Genomic DNA, 20,418 nt, shown 5'->3' with positions numbered 1-20,418 from the left:
TAATTTACACTTATTTCTGAAACTCTATGTGACTCAGGCTTTCACCCATCACTAGTTTTTATAACGTACAGCCGGGCAAAGGTCTGAATGTTTCAGAAATGAATACAGTGATAAAGGTAATAACAGTTCCTTGCGTGCAGAGGAAACCTAAAGCGTTTTACAGATGGATTTATAAACTACACATTAGAAGCATTGCATAGGCTATTAGGTAGCCATTTTAACAGCATTCAGAAATATAGTTTAAGGCAGGCAATTGTATTTGATTCCCTATATGTTCTCAGATTGTATTCATCACTGGCATATGTTGAGTGCCTTCCAGGATTGCATTAACCAAATTAATAATGGCATTATCAAATGGAGAAGCTTGGGGAATTTAAACTGGGCAGAAAATGATCACCCAGGATTTGGCCAGGATATAGGAGTTGACTCCTTTGCTCTTCATAAAGGCAGGTTAATGACTGGAAGAGTAAAGGACTCAGAGAATTTTGGTGATGAATGTATCCAAAAGGGCTCAGCATGCCCACGATGCTCTGTCATATTCCCATCAGGACTCTCTCAAAGGAGGGATTTCTACCTTAGGGAAATGAGCAAGCTCCTGGAGCGCCTGGTCCTTTCTTGGAGAGCTCCCAACTGAGCATAGACTGGGTCTGACTGCATTTAGCACCTTTTAGGTTCAGGCAAGCTTATAAAAGACTGCAGGACCGGTAAAACTGCAGGTCTACGTTGCCTGTTTTTTCAAGGTAGGTATTTAAAGCTAGATAATAGAAAAAGTTCATACTCTGGGTGAACTAAGAGATGATTAGAGTAATTAGATTCTCCTGAGAGGACCATAAATTAATGGCAATTATGATTCTTGAAACAACAGAAGCATAAGATACATCTACCATTGATCTGTTTCATCACATTTGCTGCATTGTAATGTTCCTTTAATGTTAATATGTGCTTCTGTAGTAAATCTCATTGAAAACACTGAGCAGGCAGAGCCCAAGGCCGCAGTCACGCTCCACATAATCACCTAAGGAGTAGGGTGTACGTTTCCAGTGAAGAGGTGCCGCCAACCGTTAGTGAGGTATAAGCAGTGCAGTCATTGTGTTCATTGAAGTCACAGTAATAGCCTGCCAGGGATATATAGGTGAATGCTAAAAGATAATTAACAATCAATTCATTTTGTGAGATGACCGGTATCTCCAGAATGAAGTAATAATACTACATTTAAATTTGTTCGTGGCTGTCTCATAACAGAGATGTATTCATTTTTAAGCAGAAATTACTTTAAGTTAGCAACCCCGAGGTGGTTCTGCAGTCACTGAGGGATTCTTTGAAGCCTGCAAGCACGCTGCTTTGATGTCTGACGTAGAAAGTAAGGGATCTTTTCACTGTGATAATCCTAGCCGTTTCCATTCCCCTCTGTATTGAGAGAAAAAAAAATCTGATTTGGAAGATGGAAAAATAAATGGAATCCAAAAAGAAGTATGCATTATGAAGGGAAGAAGATCTGTATTGTGACCCAGATTCTAGGCAGAGTCGCCGTTGTCCCGTTTTGCCTCAGTGAAAGGCAGGCAGCCTGGGGCACAACGCTACGGTGTGCCAAACTCCAGCTGATTTTGTGGTTTCCCTTTTTGGACCGCTTAAGCAGACCAAAAATGTGTAACTGAAAATACCCCCTCTTGTGTGAAGAGCTTGGGCAAGTCTAGGAGGATGCGCTAGTGCAGGTACCATCCTGGGAGGGAGGAAAGGGATGTTCTGGGGCAAAACCATAACCACTTTTCACTGGCATCTGGGGAGAAGTGTTCTTCCGTGCCGCTGGTGTAGCCTCGGGCAGCTTAATGGCTGGCCAGTAAGTCACCTCAGAATGTGGAAAAACTTGAGTTAAACCCTGTAGAGAAAAGCATACCTGTGAAGCAATGGCTCTTTGTGTTCTTGCTCAGGGCCGGACGTCGCTGGGCAGCCGGGGCAGGCGGTGGCGCGCGGCGTTCCTGGCTCGGCTGCCTCTCGGGGGGCTTGTGTGCGCTCGCGAGAGTTTGAGTTTGAATTTGCTTGCGCTCAGAAGAGTTTCCACCTCCGTTCAGTTTTGTTTGGTGGACATTGCACCATCTTGCGAATTTACGCTAGCGCTCAAATCATTTCAGAAACATACTGAGGAAAAGTGAGTAAGAAGTTTGTCTTTGCTTTGTGATTTCTGTTGCATATTTAACTGCCTCTGGCTAAAAAGCAACATAATTTTTAAAGGGAAGAACAGGTAGGTGTTTAATGCATAGTGTTGACTTGTACTTTTTTGCCTCCCCTTTTTAGAAAATGTAAAAGTGCCAGAAGACTTTTACATATGAAAAGCAACCTCTGCCTGTGCACGTAGCAGTGTTACGTAACGGTTTTTATCTGCAGTATAAACTGACAACTCCTTAACGTGAAATAATTTCAGTTCCATTGAGTCCAGAAGAGTAATTACTTTGTTGATAAAACTTTTCTCTTTACTTGCATTTTGATATGTTTGCAGTGTCAAACTCGCGTGAACTGACAACATAATTTGTCCCGCAGAGCTGTTGCATCAGCCGTGCAACGGCTGTTGGTTGTCAGCGTAGGGTTCTTTCCATCTTGCTGTATTTTGATACTACCAGCATTGAAATCTTAGTATTGCAAAACCCATTCACAGGAATAGCACTTACAAATAATGTGAATAATCACCCGTACTGTAAGGTAGCTACACATACATGAATAAGTGGTAACTGTATAATTGTAGAACAGCTCTTCAAAGTTAGTTTACAGGGCACGAGTCATGAAACTTCTACTCAGAAAAAGGAGGGATATGTTTGTTTGGATGCCTATAGATACAGTTTTATTGTGACTTGACGTATTTCAATGATTAATTTGAATTTCTGATGTACGTGAGACATGAGGGAATTGCATTCCAAAGATGTAATTTCCGTGTAGTGCTGATATATATTCTTACAACCTTGATTTTCTTCTGGTGTATATTTTTTCTGAGAACTCTTTTGTAGGGATTTAGGTGGGATGATTTAGGACTGTACTGAAGGGTCAGTTCCCTGTGCTATATTGTATAGGGTTCTTCCGCAACAGTTGGCCAAAGAGTGGTGAGTTCTGCTAGATCTGTGCTATATATAGTGCAGTTTGAATTTTGCTGTAGTAAACCTAGTTCTCATTAATGCTCCTTGGTTTGAACAAGAGTTAATCATCTTTTCAGAAAAATCCTGTGGAACATGGCTAACATTAAAAGCCAAATGCTAGGAACTAAAGTATCGTTTTGTGAGAGCAGATCCTAACCAGTTTCTGAACCCCATGGGTATTGCAGAAACACAGTAATGTTATTTTGAGTGAGAAATAATGGCTGCTGATTCTAAGCTCATCCAGGAACAAAGAGAGAACCATGAAGGGCTGATTCAATACAATGTAAGTTATGCAGATGTTTCTCAATTTTCTTGCTGAACTTTTGTGCAGGAGTCAGGGTTTCATTTGATCAAACCATTTCAACAGAAAGAATGGGTCCTTAAGTGCTTTTGTCACTGTGTGTGAATGGATTATGAAAGCAGTCAGAGGAAGGGTACTAAATCAAGTACCCTTGTCAATCAGATGCAGAAGGAGCTCCTTTTGTTGCCCTCACTTGGGTCATGCATTCATAGCACAATTTTTCTTCTGTTCATTTTAGAATAAACAGAAGCAAAATGGAAGCTGCAAACAAACCTGCTAGGCCAGCTGTTCAGGGAGCCTGTGGCAAGAGGGAGTGAGAAGTTTTCCCATTGATTCAGTAGGAGTGAGCTTGTGGGACAGGAGAAGCGAGGTGCTACGATGGGTTGTAGGAATCGTATTGCTCCTGCACCAGAGAATCACAAGATTTGGAGCTAGAAACTCAACCGTTATTTTACCCAAGACAGTAAGACAGAACTTATTTTTCTAAAAAAAAAAGTAAACGTTTACTCTCATCCAAAGTTGTGGGGTCTGCACATGCTAATGAAATCCCACCCTGCTAGCAAAGCAAAACCTTTGTTGGTCATGAAGGTTATTGCAGGTTGTTGTGTGTAAGAGCCTCTAACACAAAAATGCCAGGTCTCCTGTGCATCCCTGTGAGCTAAATATAGCTGGATTTGCAAAGAGGAAGAAAAGCTGTTCTTGAAAGTGCATTTTCAGTCTAGTGAGGCCACTTTAATGCAGAGCAAAAAATAGGTTTCATTATACATAAGAACCGCCTGCAAAAATATTGACCTGAAGGATTTATTTATTGTTCTAAATGGTTTAAGCAGCCATGTAGTAATAATAAACGTAAACATCATCATGCTCCAGTCAAAGCAATTGCCTTCTATTCTGTCTTTGAAGCATAAAGTTAGCAGAAGAGTACAGAGATGATACAAGAAGTTCTCATAGACTAAAGAAAAATTGTGTGTCGTAAGTGGGCCCTGTCAAATGTGATTATGTTTATTCTTCTGCATTTTGAAATAATGGCTTTTTTAAAATTTTGCATTCATGTCTGTATATGCACTCATCAAAAAATGTTGGTGAAGCTCCTCCTTTGTCATCCGGGAGCCCTGTTTAGTTCTCCCGGCAGAACTGGTTGTGTCGTGCCCATGCAGAGTATTTCTCTTGCTGCTGGGGGCCTTCCGTGGCGGGGAGGAGTGCCGTGGGGCTGGCGGCTGTGCCGCGGGCTGATGGCCGTGCCGCGGGCCATGGACTGATGGCCATGCTGCGGCAGGGCAGCTGCGAGCAGGTCCCCGTGGACAGCAGAATGTGCCCTGCGGTCCTGGCCAGCTCAAAACCCGCACCGCGGGCCAGGTGAGGGGCTGGTGCCGCTTGCCCATAAGCACGATAGCGTGGTGCTCTCCAGGTCCAGGGAGCAGCGTGTTTCCCTGTGTGGTGAGGGCTGTTGCCTGGCTGTGGAGGAGTGGAGCCATGAGAGACCAAGAGGAGACCCTGCTGGATGATGTGCACAAGCAGAGGTCCCACTGGTGCCCCAGTACAGCTGATGCTTGAAAACAGTTTGAAGGTTTCTGTGATAGAGGCTGTATGCGTTCTGTGGACACCCTGGCCGTCTGTACGTCCTGGGTAGCTTAAGAAATTTGTTACGTTGGTTGTGCTACAGAAGGCAGCTAAGAACTGCTGTCAGGCAGTCGATACCCTCTGGCAAATGAAAAGCCTCGCAAAGAGGAGGAGGTTAGTCTGTGACTGCTAAAGCAAAGCTGCCCACAAGCATATGCAGGAAGGGCTGTTTCAGATGAAGGGCTGTTTCAGTTGAATAGGATGAGAGACAAGTTGGAAGGGGAGCCTAGGAGAAGGATGGGAGAGAGATGATTTTTCTACCTTTTCTCTCCTGTTAAGGAAGGGGTCCCGCTGGGGAAGTACTCTGCTTGGCGTGCCTGGAAGAAGCTGAGCGATGTGGCGGCGTGCGCAGGAAGCTCAGCGGTAGCTGTAGCTTTGCTTCGGTCTGCAGCCGTAACAGGCCTGCGAGAGGCTTCGGGGCGTGCGGGACCCAGCGTTTCAGCTCTGCCGATAGCCAGCCGTGGCATAACCTCCAGCTACAGGTCCTGGCCTGCTCAATGCAATGCCTTGTCTGCATAGGGAAAAAAGAAAAAAGGGGGACTTTCTTTCTGAAGGATACTAGTTTGACATCGTTTTGGTCTTAAACGTTACCTTTGCTGTTACGAATGTGCCTGTTGTCGTATCCTCTCAGCAACGAGGAGACTAAAGACCCATAGGTTTTTCTGAATGAAAAACACTCAGTTTTCTAAATTGAATATTGGGGGCAGGGAAGGGGGAAGACTGCAACTGGAAACTTAGCCCACGAGCTCTACCGTTAAAAGGACTGCTTCACAAGAAAGGCTCCCTCCTCTGGCAGAAATTTCCCAGCCAGATCGGTGCTGATGAGGGTTAGCTGCGGCGGCGCAGGAGAACCTTGCTGACCTCTTCAATTGCAAAGGTTTTTGAGGAGTTTTGCAGTTTTAGCACTTTTCAGTTAATGATGTCAGGCACTTCAGCAGCAGATGATTCAATCTCTGTTGGCATTTGGCCTTTAAATCACCAAAGTGTCTGTGGTGACAGAACCCAGAATGGGGCAATAACATGAAACTCATGTATACAAAGAACATGTTGTTCACTCAGCTCTAGCCACTTTTCTTACACTACTAATTGCCCATTAAATGGGATCCATTCAGCCATTAACCACCTTCTGCTACAGTAAGGAAACCTAAGGTTTAACCCGTATCCACACCCCTAATCATATAGTTTCACTGATTAAGTAATCTTCATGTTGTGTTTATAACAACTGGGAAAAATATACGCATTATAAACTGAATATATGAAGTATTCCTAAGATCTTCATTGGACCTCAGGTTAGAGGGAGGGATATTTATTTAAGGGAATGCAGAGAGAGTAGGAGGATAAAATATTAGATGAACAATATGTTTTCATCTTTCTCTTATTCCATGTGATTTACATTTTCCACATCAGAGGAAGCTGTAAAGTTTAATGGAGATAATTAAATGTAATTTGAAGACAAGATAGCTGTTTTTTAGAGGAGAAGCAGATCCTACTAACAAACTTAACTAGCGAAAATAATTCACCAATAAGTTGAAGAGGAAAACGCATTTAAAAGCTTAAGCACTAGATTGCGTTAGGCGATGCTAACAGACGGGAATGCAAATTGATTGGTATAACCGGGGTGGTCAGCGCTGGCACATGACTGCGGCTGGTGAGAGAGAGAGCATGGTGAAAACTGAAATTAGGTACCCATTAATATTTATCCCGGTACCTTAATTGGAGGGTGGGGAATTTTAAGTGGAAAGATCAAGTGATGCGATTCTCCAGGCTTTCAAAATCAATGTAGTTTTAGCTCGTTTTATTGACTGGAAAATGAAATTGGTAATGACTCAAGATAAGAAAGAAAGGTCGGGCCCTCTAAATATCCTGTTTATGATTGCTCCCGTGTACTTCGACGCTGGCACTTGCCTTGCAAGCTCAGAGCAAAGCGCTGACATTCAAACACAGAGTTAGTACAAGGAGAGATTTAGTCTGACTTGAAACTGAGCAAGAACTTGTTTGGGAGAAAATAAATACATCTTCCTGGATGTATGCCCAGGTAGTCTCTGCTGAACACAGGAGGGTTATTCAGGGCCCAGCACTATGTTACTGTGACTCAAGAAGGTAATATGCGGAAGACAACCATTATTAAAGTAAACTGCCCTGTGGGAGAAGAAATGTCTCGATTTGATTGCAACCACACACACAGAAAAACTCCTTCTTTTGACGCTTTTTTTCCCTCTTGAGGCCTAGGGGTTGCGTTCACTGACGTAAGGTACAGCTTTTCACATATTCAGCCTTGTATTTACAAGCTTCCTTGTGGCTTCCTCATGCAGAGATAAGGGACCTGCTGTATACTTAGCATTTATTTGTTGATACATAATAAGGGGTAGAAGAAGGTGAATAAATCTCACCTAAGTAGAAAAGCAGATATGCTGTGCATTGTTATGAAGACAGCAACATATTTTTATCCTGCCAAAAATATATTTAATAAGGTATAGAATAGGGTCTGTGAGTCATTAACTTTTGTCAGTTCATGGATTAGTTAAATATGTGAGCGGACTTGGCTTGCCACTCGCGTTTTCTTACCCCTTAATATGCCAGATTGCCTTCTGTAAAATACCCCGAATGAAACTGCAGATAAGAAGCTCTAAATAATTCATAGCTATTTGTAGTGTTCTCTCTGAGGTATGATGCATAGGAGGTAATTTCTGAGTTAACTCAGAGCTGGTAACAAGAAATTATGACCAAGAAATATGGTAATACAGGATGCAGTATCACCTAGTAAGAATGTATTGGAAAATAGTTTAGGTATTACTGTAAATTGCCCCTGTAGCATCAGGCTTCAGAGAGAAATTCTGTTTATTGTTATAGTAAAATAAATGCGATGTTTGATAATTAAGAGAGGATGCTCTATCTTAATGCTCGGGATCAGGGTTCATATGCATGAATATCGGCTAACCGTACGCCAGCGTGAGGGATCATGGAGTGACTGGAATATGGCAGGTCCTAAAATGATAGACTTATAATTAAATCTCATTTAAATGAACACCTAAATGATCTTGTATGCTGGGATTACCCATTCCCAATTTAACATAACAAGGAATGCCCATCTGCATGTCACAGAAACTAAAGGATTGCCTCAGCTACAAAACAAGCTTACTCCGGTTTATGAATTATGATAGATGCAGCAGTTTCCATGGCTACAGTTTGTTCTAATTGTGATACATTAGTAGCAACAAGAATTGGCTGGCTCCAGTCATTTATTTAATTAAATGCAAACTTGGACAGTTCTAAAGGAATAATAGATAAAATTAACACCTGCTAGCATATACCTGTAAAATGTGAATAATTTGTCTTAAAAACTACAAAGCATTTACGTATTCTTGACATATCTGTCATAGCCTTACATGTTTTACTATGGGAATGTTCTATAATTTATTTTAGACTACTTGCTGAGATGAAGAATGACGGTGCTGATCAATGAAACATGTTCCATGGTTCAAGCCAATAAAATGTGTTAGACTTTAGCTGAGGGGAAGTGTGACTTGCAGCAATTATACCAGATGATGAATCCACAGTTCCTCGACTAACACGTTTAGGTACTGAAAATAGGGATTTATAATGGAAAAGGCTGACACAAACCTTCCTGTAATGTCACAAATACATTCTAACATTAGAGAAAGCCAAATCTTGTTTTCTGAAAGGAAAATGCTGAAGTTTGCTGGCAGAATTTAAGAGTTAGACCTGAGGTGAAATATCTGGGTCCATCATAATTGCAGAAACACTTGGCAGGAGCTATTGTCAATAACGGTTCAAGGACAAAACCTGCACGGGGACTTTGTCTGCTACCCGCGTCCAGTATCTGCAGATCCATAGGTTTTTTTCAGAGCAGGAAGGTTTCAGTTTACTGCTAGCACTGTTAAAATGACGAACTTTGGACTTTGATTTATTGAGCAATATGATATTTTGAGAACCAGTATGTCAAAATAGAACCAAGGGAAAATATTCAGACCTTGCTGTGTGATTTTCTGCCACAGAGTAGCACCGACTCCGTTAACACTGCAGAATGAGTGTTTGCATCCTAGTGAGCAGTGGAAACTTTTCTCCTAGTGAAAGAAGAATATGTCAAGAAGCCCTTTAATTTAGGACGGTTCATTGAGTCTTGTGAAGAGAAGAGCCCAAACCCAGCTCTTTCAGGCTGCCTCGTGTCCCGGTCTCATCCTGCAGTGCACTGTTTTGCCTGTAGATGCTTTTGAGAAATTAGACTCCATCAAAATAGTGATGTATCCTGGCATAACTAAGGGAAAAGGAAAACGTTTAGCTTTTTTTTATAGGAGGCACTCTTTTTCTTTATTTTGCCATAGTTTGAATTCCCAATGACAGCTGGTCAGGAATGAAGGTTTTGCTGCCACCACTTATTCTCTCATGAGAATAATGTGCATTGCTACAATACTCTCTGCATTTATACTTGAGAAAGTATACTTTCATGCTAAGTCTGAAAGTATACTTTCATGCTAATAAAGTAGCAGTAATAAGTAAATCTAAATGCAGTAAATATAACAGATTGTCTAGAATTGCAGTATGATCTTTATACTTGAGTACAACTTTTAGATCACAAAACCTTCAAACTGCGTTGTCACGTACACTCTCTATGCAGCACTGAGATAACATTGTTAAACAGAAAGGACACTACCAGCAATAACAAGTTTGGTTCAAAGCAGCAAAAGCAATATGTAAATGCTCTGCTTTAAATAATAATTGCGTTATAATTTAAAAAGTCAATGGAAAGCTGGCTTGCTTTATATGTATATCAGTGCTTTTTAGTAACCAATGTTCTGCAAAGAAGTCATATGAGGAGGATTAGCCTTTTTCCTCCCCCCTCCTTTGCTGACACCAGTTTTCACTTTGAGTTCTCCTGAAAGTCTCCAAGCAGAATTAGATCGCACTTTGTATGCAAATAAATGGAATATCTTCTCAATATAGACCTCAGGCAAACTTCACTGACATTGACAGAAAAATTCCCCCTGACTTTTTTTGTGTGCATAGCAGGGCCACAGTGACAGAGGAAACCCGTGATAGCCATAATTAGCATTGAAATGGACGGTGCTGTTGAGATAGTCCGGTTCTCTGATATGGTAGACGAGCAAAAAAAATTTTTCTGAGATTGATCTTTGGTTTTCCACACCAGCTGCTCTTACGTAGAAGAATACTTAGTTGCTTTAACCACCCACGCCAAAGCTTTAGGTGGAGACCTTCCTCGTCCGTTAGGTAGAGCCTGCTCTGAGATAAAAAGTAATATAGGGACAGAACAAGTATTTACCCTTTACAAGAACTCAACCTGACAGAGAAGTTTAATAAGCAAGAAGCCAGTGGAACTCTGAGCAAATGAGATAAATTCTCAGAAAATGTTGCCAGATCTGTATACAGTAAATACTGTGAATAAATCAAAAATTGCGGTGATGCAGGCAAAATAACTATGCAGTGGTAGTGCAGCATGTTACTTCAGTCGCTGGGTGTGACTTCATGGAAATGTCTCTGAGAAATTAAAGTCAGTGTAACCAACCAAGCTATATGTTCAGAAATATCTAATTAGGTATTAAAGATATAACATGCCGCTCTGGAGGAGAATAACTCTTGTTTTTCCTCTGAGAGGTGGAGAGTGTTGTTGGTCAGAGGGGGTCGGTTTGGCTTTTTGGTGGGTTTTTTTGCAAGCCTCATATGTTTGCAGATCCAGAGGGGTTCAGTAACTGAAGAGGGTGGATGCAAAGGGGTTCGGTTGTTCTGGACTGTATCAGAAAAAGAACAATTTTATTTCAGATGATGCTTTCCAACTAGGTGAAAATAACTGGATATAAATAAAACATTCATATGGCTGGACTGGGGAAGACAAAATTGAAAGTGAAAGAACAGAAAAAATGTTGAAGCTTGCTCTGTAAAATAAATCTTCTGCATGGAGTTCCTGCTTTTCGTTAGGAGCATAGCATGGGCTGAAATAGCTTCTTTTGTTCCTTGTTAAGACTCTCAATTGACAGCTCAAGAACACCTAGCCTCCCCAGAGCAGGATGGGCCCCGGCAATACGTGGGCGTGCTGCCTGAGAGGCTGCGCCCGAACCCCCCAGCGCCCCGGCAGAGACGCCCTTGCGGGGAGAGGCGGATTCAGGGCGTCTCGGCTCCCCGGCAGGGCAGGCTTCGGCTCGCTCCCGTTGTCGGAGGAGTTTGGGCCTTGGATTTTGGGGCCTGGGCTTTTGGTGATACTAACTTACTGGGTTACTGTGTATGATTACAAAGCTATAAAAACTGTTGTATTTAGTTTGGATTATAAATTTTATTTTGCAAGAACTGAATACAGTGAAATGAAAGCGCTGCTTACCTTCGTAGTGTAAGGCTGACTGCTTTGGTCTCCAAAAGGAATCAAGGAAATTGCAAATCCCCAAATGGTTAACAGTAGACAGTGGGGGGAAAACCATTAGGGCATTTGCTCCTCTCTCATTTCCAGACTTCGAGTAGTTTTGGCACTATTTTTTCAGCACTGTCAAGGCAAAGCAGCAGTACGCATCAGCTTCCTTCCCAGGCACTTCATTGCCATGACAACCTTGTGCAACTTGGTGAGCTGTTGTCGATTGTCAGCCTAGTCCCCAGTTGTGATCTGCAACTTCACAAAAAACCTACCTGCTTAGTACATACCGTGTTGCAAGCTGTTATCTCATTTGCCCATACAGAGAAAGTATACTGAGTGTAAAGAGACAGCCTGAGAGCTAAAGGGAATTTCAGAAGCTCCTTCTGTCTCTGGATTTCCATTCAGCTTTTCCTTAGAGGCTGATTCTTTACAATTTATCATGATACTTTATGGCTTGTCTTTCCCATTCAGCTTCCAAAAGGCTTTGTGTAATAATTGTGCATGCAAAGGATGGAAGAAAAACGTTTTGATCCTTCTGGCATGTGTATCCTGATAAATTATGGCAATGAGGCCCGGCATATGTTTATCTTGGTAGTTCTGATTTCATCACCAGCACAGAAGATCCACAGGAAGGTCCTGAATGTGCTGTGCCTAGAGAATTGTAGCCTCTCTGCGCTTCTTGAGTGCCCACCTTGAAGCACCTCTAAAGGACTGTGATTTTCAGAAAGGCGCTGTGCTCTGGATGTCAGATCCCTTGTTGGGGGGGGGGGAGGTTAAGTTCCATACCCTGAAGTATAGACACACAAAATCGCTTGCTGTTTTTGGCACTGTTAAGTTGTGTAATCAAATTGGTTGAAGAGAAGGTGAGTAGAGGTTTTGCTGAGTAAATGCATACTTCCGTGCTGCTAGGAAACGCCCTGACCTGGAGCTTACAAAGCTTTCAAAGGGCAGCCTGCCTTTGGCTGGGGCCTTTGCACACTGCTGAGGGTTAGGGGCTCCTTCTGGGCACGTCATTGGGATCAGCTAGTTACATCTGTTACGTTATTCTCTTTGCATAGTTGCTGCCGTGTGTGGTAGCACGAGTCGCCATCCTTACAGAATAAGCCTTGTTATATTTCAGACTGCAAGTGAATGTGGGATTGCAGGTATTTGCCACCATCGCTATACTTATACCTTGGAAAGTATGCTGCATTATGTTGATGCACAGTTTACGCTCAGCTGTGAAAATCCGGCTCTAAATAAATAGAAAAGTTATTCAGTTACTTTTTCACATTTATTTGTGCTTTCAGCATAGATAAAGGGTGCAGAAAAATGTTCTAAGGAGACAAATAAAATTCGTTAGCTCATGCGCTACAGAAGGAGAAATTGGGTATATTAATTCTCTGCTTACAGTCTTCTCTTACTGTGGATAGAAATGACCTGCAGCACCTTGTGTCTGTATTCTAAACACGTAACCGACAGTTGGTGCATTCTTCCTAAGGTCCATTCTGTCAGAGCAACACTTAAATAGACATATTTTATTTATATACAAATGTTGCTCTACTGATCTGGTGTCTATGTAACCTTAATCCAACCCCGTGTCCTACACACAAACATTTTGGCTCCACCAGAGACAAGTAACATTTAGAAAGAAATGAAGGAAGGGTGAAAATCGTAGCTTGTGGGCTGTGCTGTCATTACAAAATGATGTTCTGGGCTTCCAGTCTCAGGTCTGATGCACTCTTTTAGCAGAACGTCATACAGCCTCAGGCAGTTGATGCTTTGCGCATCTGTATTTTTAATCAAAAGTTTTTCCACTTAGTACATCATTTTCTGTGAACTCAGTTGCAAATTTGTGGTGCGGTTTTCGTAAGAGATCTTCTGTGCATATTTGAGTATGCGAGCTCGTATGGAACGTTAGGCAGATCTGCGCTGGAAGTGTAGGAGGGTCTTCACGGTGGCAGTGCTTACCGGCTTTCGCCTTGTTGTCTCCAAACTTTGTTTTTAACTCCAAGAGAAGGATGTCTTCAGCATGGGGAGACAGAGGAAACTAAATGCCGTCACAGGTTCTCTTTTCATAAGTAATAAGCACTAGCACTTCCCTTGGTCTGTCAGACTTAGGTTAAGACATTTTACTTAAACATCTTATTAAACTGGTGATGAGAGAGGTTTAACTTAATGAGCTCTCAGGCTTTTTTTCTTGTTTTTGACGAATTAAGATTAAGTAGCACCATGTATCCTGAATGGTTACAAAGGAAAATTCTAGAAGATTTCTACCTGCTTCTGCAGGTGGATGTGTCTCAGTTTCCTTTAAAATTGTTTTATTATGCATGAAGAGTTATGGAAGGTCAGTCAGTATCTTTAGTATCTTTTGTTCCCTGGTTTACTTGTCCATCCGTACCTTTACTTATATGCACATTAGGGTTTTTTCAGGTTGCAGGTCACAACTGACAACTAGTTTTCCCTGGAGAGTCACTCTTGCTTAGTTCTCCATGTGATATATAAATTTAATTATTTTGAAATCATTTGACCTAGGTTTATTTTCTGTTCTAGAATGCATTAATAATTTAAGCAAAATCTTGAAATATCTTTGCCTCACGTTCACTCAGCAACTATTTGGTGAGGAAAATAGTTACTGTGGTAAGGCTGTGTCCAGTCTCTACTCTTATGAGTAATATTTGTTCCCTGATATATTTCTGGGGAGTTCAGGGTCTCGTAATGATCACATTTCTGTTGCTCTGGCTTCTTACCAGATTGCTGGCATTTCTTTTAATTGAAAGTTTTTTCACCACTTCCACAAATATTCTCTTGAAAACTGCAGACAGAAGTTTGGGATTTTGGTGATTGTAGCTGTCATACTATCTGAAAAGAGTTACTTCATGATCATGCTGTCTTAACAACCAAAATCCAGGGTGAGGATATGAATTTACCCAGTTCTTTGCAGGAGTTTCTATTTCACATAACTCTTCCCGAGAGGCCTCTTGAGGTGGCTGTTTTCCGTGCAGGTTCTAGTTTCGGGTGTGCAGTGAGATATCAGTGTTGCTCGAGAAGGGTACATAGAGCTGTGCAATGCATACACATAAGGTTACAGAGATAAAGCTGCTGCAGTCAGAATATCCTCGCTTTCTTTTGCTCGAAATTTCAAACTGAGCATTGCAGGGTTTTCTTTTCCTTTTGCATTGAATTATTCAGTAGCTGAAGTGAGTAAAATTAAAGATTTCTAGACTAGTGACGTTTGGAATATAAGAAGGATAGCGAAATCTGTTTCATTTGAACTCTAATCTCTGGTCACGTACAAAATGAATAAAATGCAATAAGTGTGGAGAAATATGATTTATAACCGCAGCTGAAGTCTGGCACTGAATACCCTAAAATGCCAAGATTGTATGTCAGTCAATTTAGCAGTGCAGTGGTGAAGGCAAAGAATGAAATGAAGGCTCTCTCCGATGATGTAATCTTCTGAAAAAATGACAGGTGAAGAATTATTTCTAGCTCAAAACAGCTAAGTGCTCAGCAAGCGAGAGACAGAAGAGCCATTATTTTAATAGTAGAAGCTGGGGAAATACATTACTTTTGTTGCACTTTATATTTGTCTCTTTTAGTAATGTCTAACTTATTTTATAGCTATTACAACAAACAGGAATGTCAGGCAAGGGATATTAGACAGTTCTGAGGACTGATAATGGGATTTCTGAGCTATTCACTTCTTTCTGTTTTTGAAATACAGCCAAACTCAGATGTGACTGAAATTGTTATCACCTGAAGACCCTTTAGTGATCCAATTGAAATGACTTGGTGAGTGTCAGGACATTTCTCAAGCGGACAAGCATCCACATTGGATAAAAGCACATCACAGCTGAAATCTCTGGTGGCAAACTTCACCCGATTCATAAATTCTTCCATCAGCTCACAGGCACGTAATGAGAACAGGAATAAAACAGAGAAGGAGGAACGCTCAGCTGTTTCCAGGTCTCTATAGCCATTACCTGTGTTAACACTGCCTCCTGGGATGGGGAACGAGAGGGCCCCGTCCATGCTCTAGCTTGGTTGTGGGCAGCAGCCCAGCTGCCATCTCCAGCGATCGGACAGCAGGTGTTGCTCCTGCACTACCCGGAGGTCTGCCGGAGGATGCCCGTTGTTGCTGGCCCGGCTGCAGGCATTGCTCTGGAGATGGCTGCGTTGCCGTGCCGTATGTCCAGACACAAAAATCGAGAGCAGGTGAACAGAAAAGGGCAAAGATCTTCATCTTCCTCAGTAGTGGAGATGCACGAACCTTGGTTCCAATGTTACTGTCCTTGCAAGAGGATAATTGTGCTGGCACGTTCTTCTATGCCAGCTTCCTAGTCAAAGATGCAACAAAATGTGTAAATCCTTGTAATGTCACAAGGTGCAGTCAGTTCCAGGGAGTCACAGACTCAACGACACGCTTTTTCTGACTGAAGACAAGGCGATCACCGTTTATTTCGTAGATGAGTAATTCATAAATGATTCTGCATACTTCGTGGGCATCTTTATTGTCTCTGCAGCTGATACAGAGGTACAAACAGCTCTTTTTTTTCCAGAGGATTTGTAATCTGTATGTATATATTCTGCATAAGCTATTTGACTTTTGGGGATTTTCTCTGATACTACTTCAATTTCTCTTTTAGCCATTTTATGCCCTTTGACAGTAGCAACATGCTTTTGCATCGCTGCTGTGTCCAGTTATCTGAATAATTTAATTTTCTTCTAGATAAGCTCGTAGAGTTTCTCTCAAAGCATGGGGAGACAAATTTCCTCCTCCTTCTGCATCCGCATCATGACCCCCAGAGCAAGTGCTTTAACATTTGGTTTTTTGGATTATCATGCAAGTTATGGATGTAATCCGTAAATATTTATTTTTTCTGAAGTATGCAAATTTCTTGCATAAAGAAGTTCCTATTACAAGGGAACAAATTGTGTAAAATATTTTGCTGAAAAGAGCTAAATTATGCTTAAAATATATACATTTACTTCATCTTTGCTCTGCATGTTCTGCCTTTTATTTCTTAGGGCTGTGAAAAGCAAGCTGAAAAACCAGCTGTGTCGGGTGCTCTGATTTAGGACATGAGAATTTACGTTGGCTGTGGCAGTGTGACACTGGAAAGGAACAGTGCAGGCGGAGGGAATTGAAAATGAGTCCTTTTGGACCTGTTTGCTGCTCTACTGTCTGCCTTTGCGTTTGGCCTCTGCAGGTGGTAATCTTTCAGTATATGACCCCAATTTTCCCTTTGGTATGCTAAGCCTCCTGCTGTAAGAAACATATTGAAACATAATTCATCACACCCATTACCTACCTAACGATGGTATAGAATGTTGTCATTGCCAAGGTAGTAACCACAAGGAGCAGGAATCATGAGAGCGTTTTATAAGCACGTCTAAGGGTTGATCAGCATTATCACTCTCTCGCTCTTTCCCCCGGCATGATACCTGGGCATTCTTGTTGGTCGTGTTTTGCCATATTGTAAGAGGGTGATATGATCCCATCTAGGAGGTAAAAGCATGTTTTGTGGAAAGTGGAATTTCACAGCTATGGGTATATTCTCCTCCCAAACTTCTGTGCTTTGTGATGTGACTTAGAGCTACTTTCCAGGATGTCACAGACTGTCCTCAGGTGGCCAGAAATACCAGTTCCACTATCAAAGCTTCTATAGTGTTTGCTAAACATCAGCATTTCTTTGGGCAGAGGAGGACTCTCTCAGGTCAGGTCTGCATGAAGGCAACTGTTCTCATGCCCCTGAACTGGGCCTGAGATTCGTGTCTGCTTGTGCAGGACGCATGCTGGAGAGGGGAAGGAGATGGACACCAGTTGAAGGGAGATAGCGGGGTGTCCAAGGGCAAGATCCCTGGGAGGACAGACACCAGAGCAGTGGGCATCAATACGGAGGTTTCACAACATAAGAATTAAGGTGACCGTGAGGTGTTTACACTTCCATTTTGAAATGTTGTTTATACTGACTTGATTTGGGGCCTGAGGTGAGATGAACTTGGGACAATGGTGCTGACATCTTCAGTCGAATCCAGTTCTTTGAGTGGCCAGAAGTGGGGGGGTAGTCAGCACCCATGAAGTCAGGACAGCTGAATTGTAGAAGAACACAGCTTTGACTCGGCCTGTCAGTCTTTAGACTCTTATATTTCAATCATTCTCATTTTGTTGCTATGAATATTGACAATACAGCTTCAGCCAACTGGTGATTGCTTTCTCCTAACAGATAAAAGACAGTCACTGCTGCGTAGATGCTTAGAGCAAGCATCAGGGAAAATCTCAGTGTGAGCTATTTAAGCGGTGTGCCCAAGCAAAGGCCGCTGCCTTTCAGCAGTGTCTTATTCCATTGGGAGAATTTCTAACAGCTCTCCAGGTAAAACAGAAAGATCATCTTCACCTCTCCTAGGTAGTTTTTGTATGTCAGAAAGGAGGCCATATCCTCAGCTAGAGTAAACTGCGTTGCCTGAGCGGAGCTAACGAAGGTGTGTGTTTTGCCCCAGGCTGAGAGGGAGCCTGGCGGGCAGCAGGGGCTTTGCTTGCGCCCTCCCATTGTCTGTGGTGTTGTGCTCCTGTCGAGGATGGGCTGGGGAAGCGGCGGGCACCTGACTGCGCCCAGCCCGCGGTCCACCAGGCATAATCCATTCTCTGCTCCCACGGCAACAGGACAAATCTGAATTTCAACCCCTCTGATCCCAGAAGTAGAACAGCGTTGAGTAACAGTGAAAGGTTATTTATAGTCCTCAAAGTCAGCATTTAAAGGAGTAATTTCCAGACCAAGTACCCTGTGTGTCTACTTGTCCAGGACATCTGAAAATTGACATTAAATGTAATACTTACTGTTAGCAGCAACTTCGCCCTTGGTCGAGAGGGAGAACTGTGGAAACTTAATTGATGATTCAGTGCTGTATTGTGTATAACATGCAAGGCTGGAGTAGTTTCCTGAAGAGACCAATGGCATGTTTTGTTTTCTGCCTCAGTGGCCGTGATTCTTCGTATCTGACTCTTTTCTCATCTCCCACCTCGTTCTTTTAGTAAGAATAATAATTGTCTGCAGTTCAACTCACTGAGGCACCTGATGCTTTTGTGATGATCTATTATTTATTGCTTTTATTCTTTATCTAGAACTCTTAATCTCCGTCTTGTAAGGATGAATGCAGAGATCATATCTGAAAAAAAACCCACAAGAGTCTAGTATATTTATTCATTTTATTATTTGCAAAGAAAAAAACCCTACAGTGAATATGTTGGAGGGAAAAGTTGTCTTAAGCTGCCCTGACAAAAATTAACTTTCCTCACACCTTTGAGAGAGTGTCACATGCAAGCAAGCTTAAAATGCTTCTTAAGAAAAAAAGGAAAATGGTTCTCCCAGTCTGGCTGAGAAGGTATTTTTCTGTACTTACCTAATTCTCCATTGCTGTCCAAGCCTTTCACTCCCGTTGGGGTGTCCTGAGTCAGTGGCACACCAACTGGCAATGGGTATCTGTTTTGATTGCATCTCCTCTCGTTACTACATAGCTGTCACAACAAGATAAATATTTATTGCTCCTCTTGCAGGATTTCAGTGTTGTACTGATATGAACTCTAGTTTAGGGAGGGCCAGCAGATAGTCAATGACCTCTTGAAAGAGTGAGATATGATTGTTATTACTGTGTAAAAAAGAACAGTAATTTGGGGAGCTGCTTCCAAAACTTTAATCTTCTTTCCTTTCATATCTCTGAAAGAATTGTGATGTTACTCTGTAGTTTCCTGCTGTTTCTGTGGAACTATTTTGTTTTTCCATTACACTGAAATATGTCCACGAACTTAACCCACGTTTTTTTCTGATCTACCAGATATAATATTGTGAGAATTTCCAAGGGACACTAACTTAATAGACCAGCTATTTTCACTGATAAAAACCACCCAACCTCAGGTCTGCTGCAAATAGCCAGTGAAATAGTTCCTGTTGGACACACAAATCTCCATTTTGAGCAGTAGGAAAACATACTTTTATTGTTTGAAAATCACTTTGCAAAGAGAAATAAACGCTTACTTCATCACCTATTTGATACCTGTTTAACTGACACCCACAAGTCCGTGGGTCCTGATGAGATACATCCACGAGTGCTGAGGGAGTTGGTGGATGTTATCGCTAGGCCACTCTCCATCATCTTTGAAAGGACATGGAGCTCAGGAGAGGTGCCTGAGGACTGGGAGAAAGCCAGTGTCACGCCAGTCTTCAAAAAGGGCAAGAAGGAGGAGCCAGGGAACTACAGGCCAGTCAGCCTCTCCTCCATCCCTGGAAAGGTGATGGAACAGCTCCTCCTGGATGCCTTCTCTAAGCATGTGGAAGACAAGAAGGTGATCAGGAGTAGTCAGCACGGCTTCACCAAAGGGAAATCATGCTTGAAATCATGTTTGCTAGCCTTCTGTGATGGAATGACTGGCTGCGTAGAGGAGGGGAGAGCAGTGGTTGTTGTCTCCCTGGACTTCCGCAAGGCTTTTGACACTCTCTCCCATCGCATCCTCATAGGCAAGCTCAGGAAGCGTGGGCTGGATGAGTGGACAGTGAGGCAGACTGAAAACTCGTTGACTGGCAGAGCTCAGAGGGTTGTGATCAGTGGCAGAGAGTCTGGTTGGAGGCCCGTATCTAGTGGTGTCCCCCAGGGGCCAATACTAGGCCCAGTACTGTTCTTAACTTATTCATCAAGGACCTGGAGGAAGGCACAGAGGGCACTCTCAGCAAGTTTGCTGATGATACTAAACTGGGGGGAGTGGCTGACACAGCAGAAGGCTGCGCTGCTATTCAAAGGGACCTGGACAGGCTGGAGAGCTGGGCGGAGAGGAACCTCCTGAAGTTCAACAAAGGCAAGTGCAGGGTCCTGCACCAGCGGAGGAATAACCCAAGGCACCAGTACTCATTGGGGGCTGACCTGCTGGAAAGTAGCTCTGCGGAGAAGGACCTGGGAGCCCTGGTGGACGCCAAGTTGACCATGAGGCAGCAAAGTGCCCTTGTGGCCAAGAAGGCCAAGGGTCT

General features: G+C 42.6%; 1 protein-coding gene and 1 long non-coding RNA gene across 7 annotated transcripts in view; one reads left to right on the top strand and one right to left on the bottom strand.

Annotated features, from left to right (window-relative positions):
• GRM7 (glutamate metabotropic receptor 7) overlaps positions 1-20,418 on the top strand; it is a 342,865-nt gene that overhangs the window by 274,428 nt on the left and 48,019 nt on the right. The gene's annotated exons all lie outside the window — the stretch shown is intronic.
• On the bottom strand, positions 5,431-18,859 carry LOC138060950 (uncharacterized). Its single transcript, XR_011134455.1, has 3 exons — positions 18,803-18,859; positions 18,240-18,568; positions 5,431-5,554 (listed from the first exon to the last, which is right to left on the bottom strand). It is a non-coding gene; the product is annotated as an uncharacterized lncRNA (long non-coding RNA).

Source organism: Struthio camelus, chromosome 14 (genome assembly GCF_040807025.1).
Source record: "Struthio camelus isolate bStrCam1 chromosome 14, bStrCam1.hap1, whole genome shotgun sequence".
Classification (NCBI taxonomy): Eukaryota; Metazoa; Chordata; class Aves; order Struthioniformes; family Struthionidae; genus Struthio; species Struthio camelus.
This window is presented reverse-complemented; position numbering and strand designations above follow the sequence as displayed.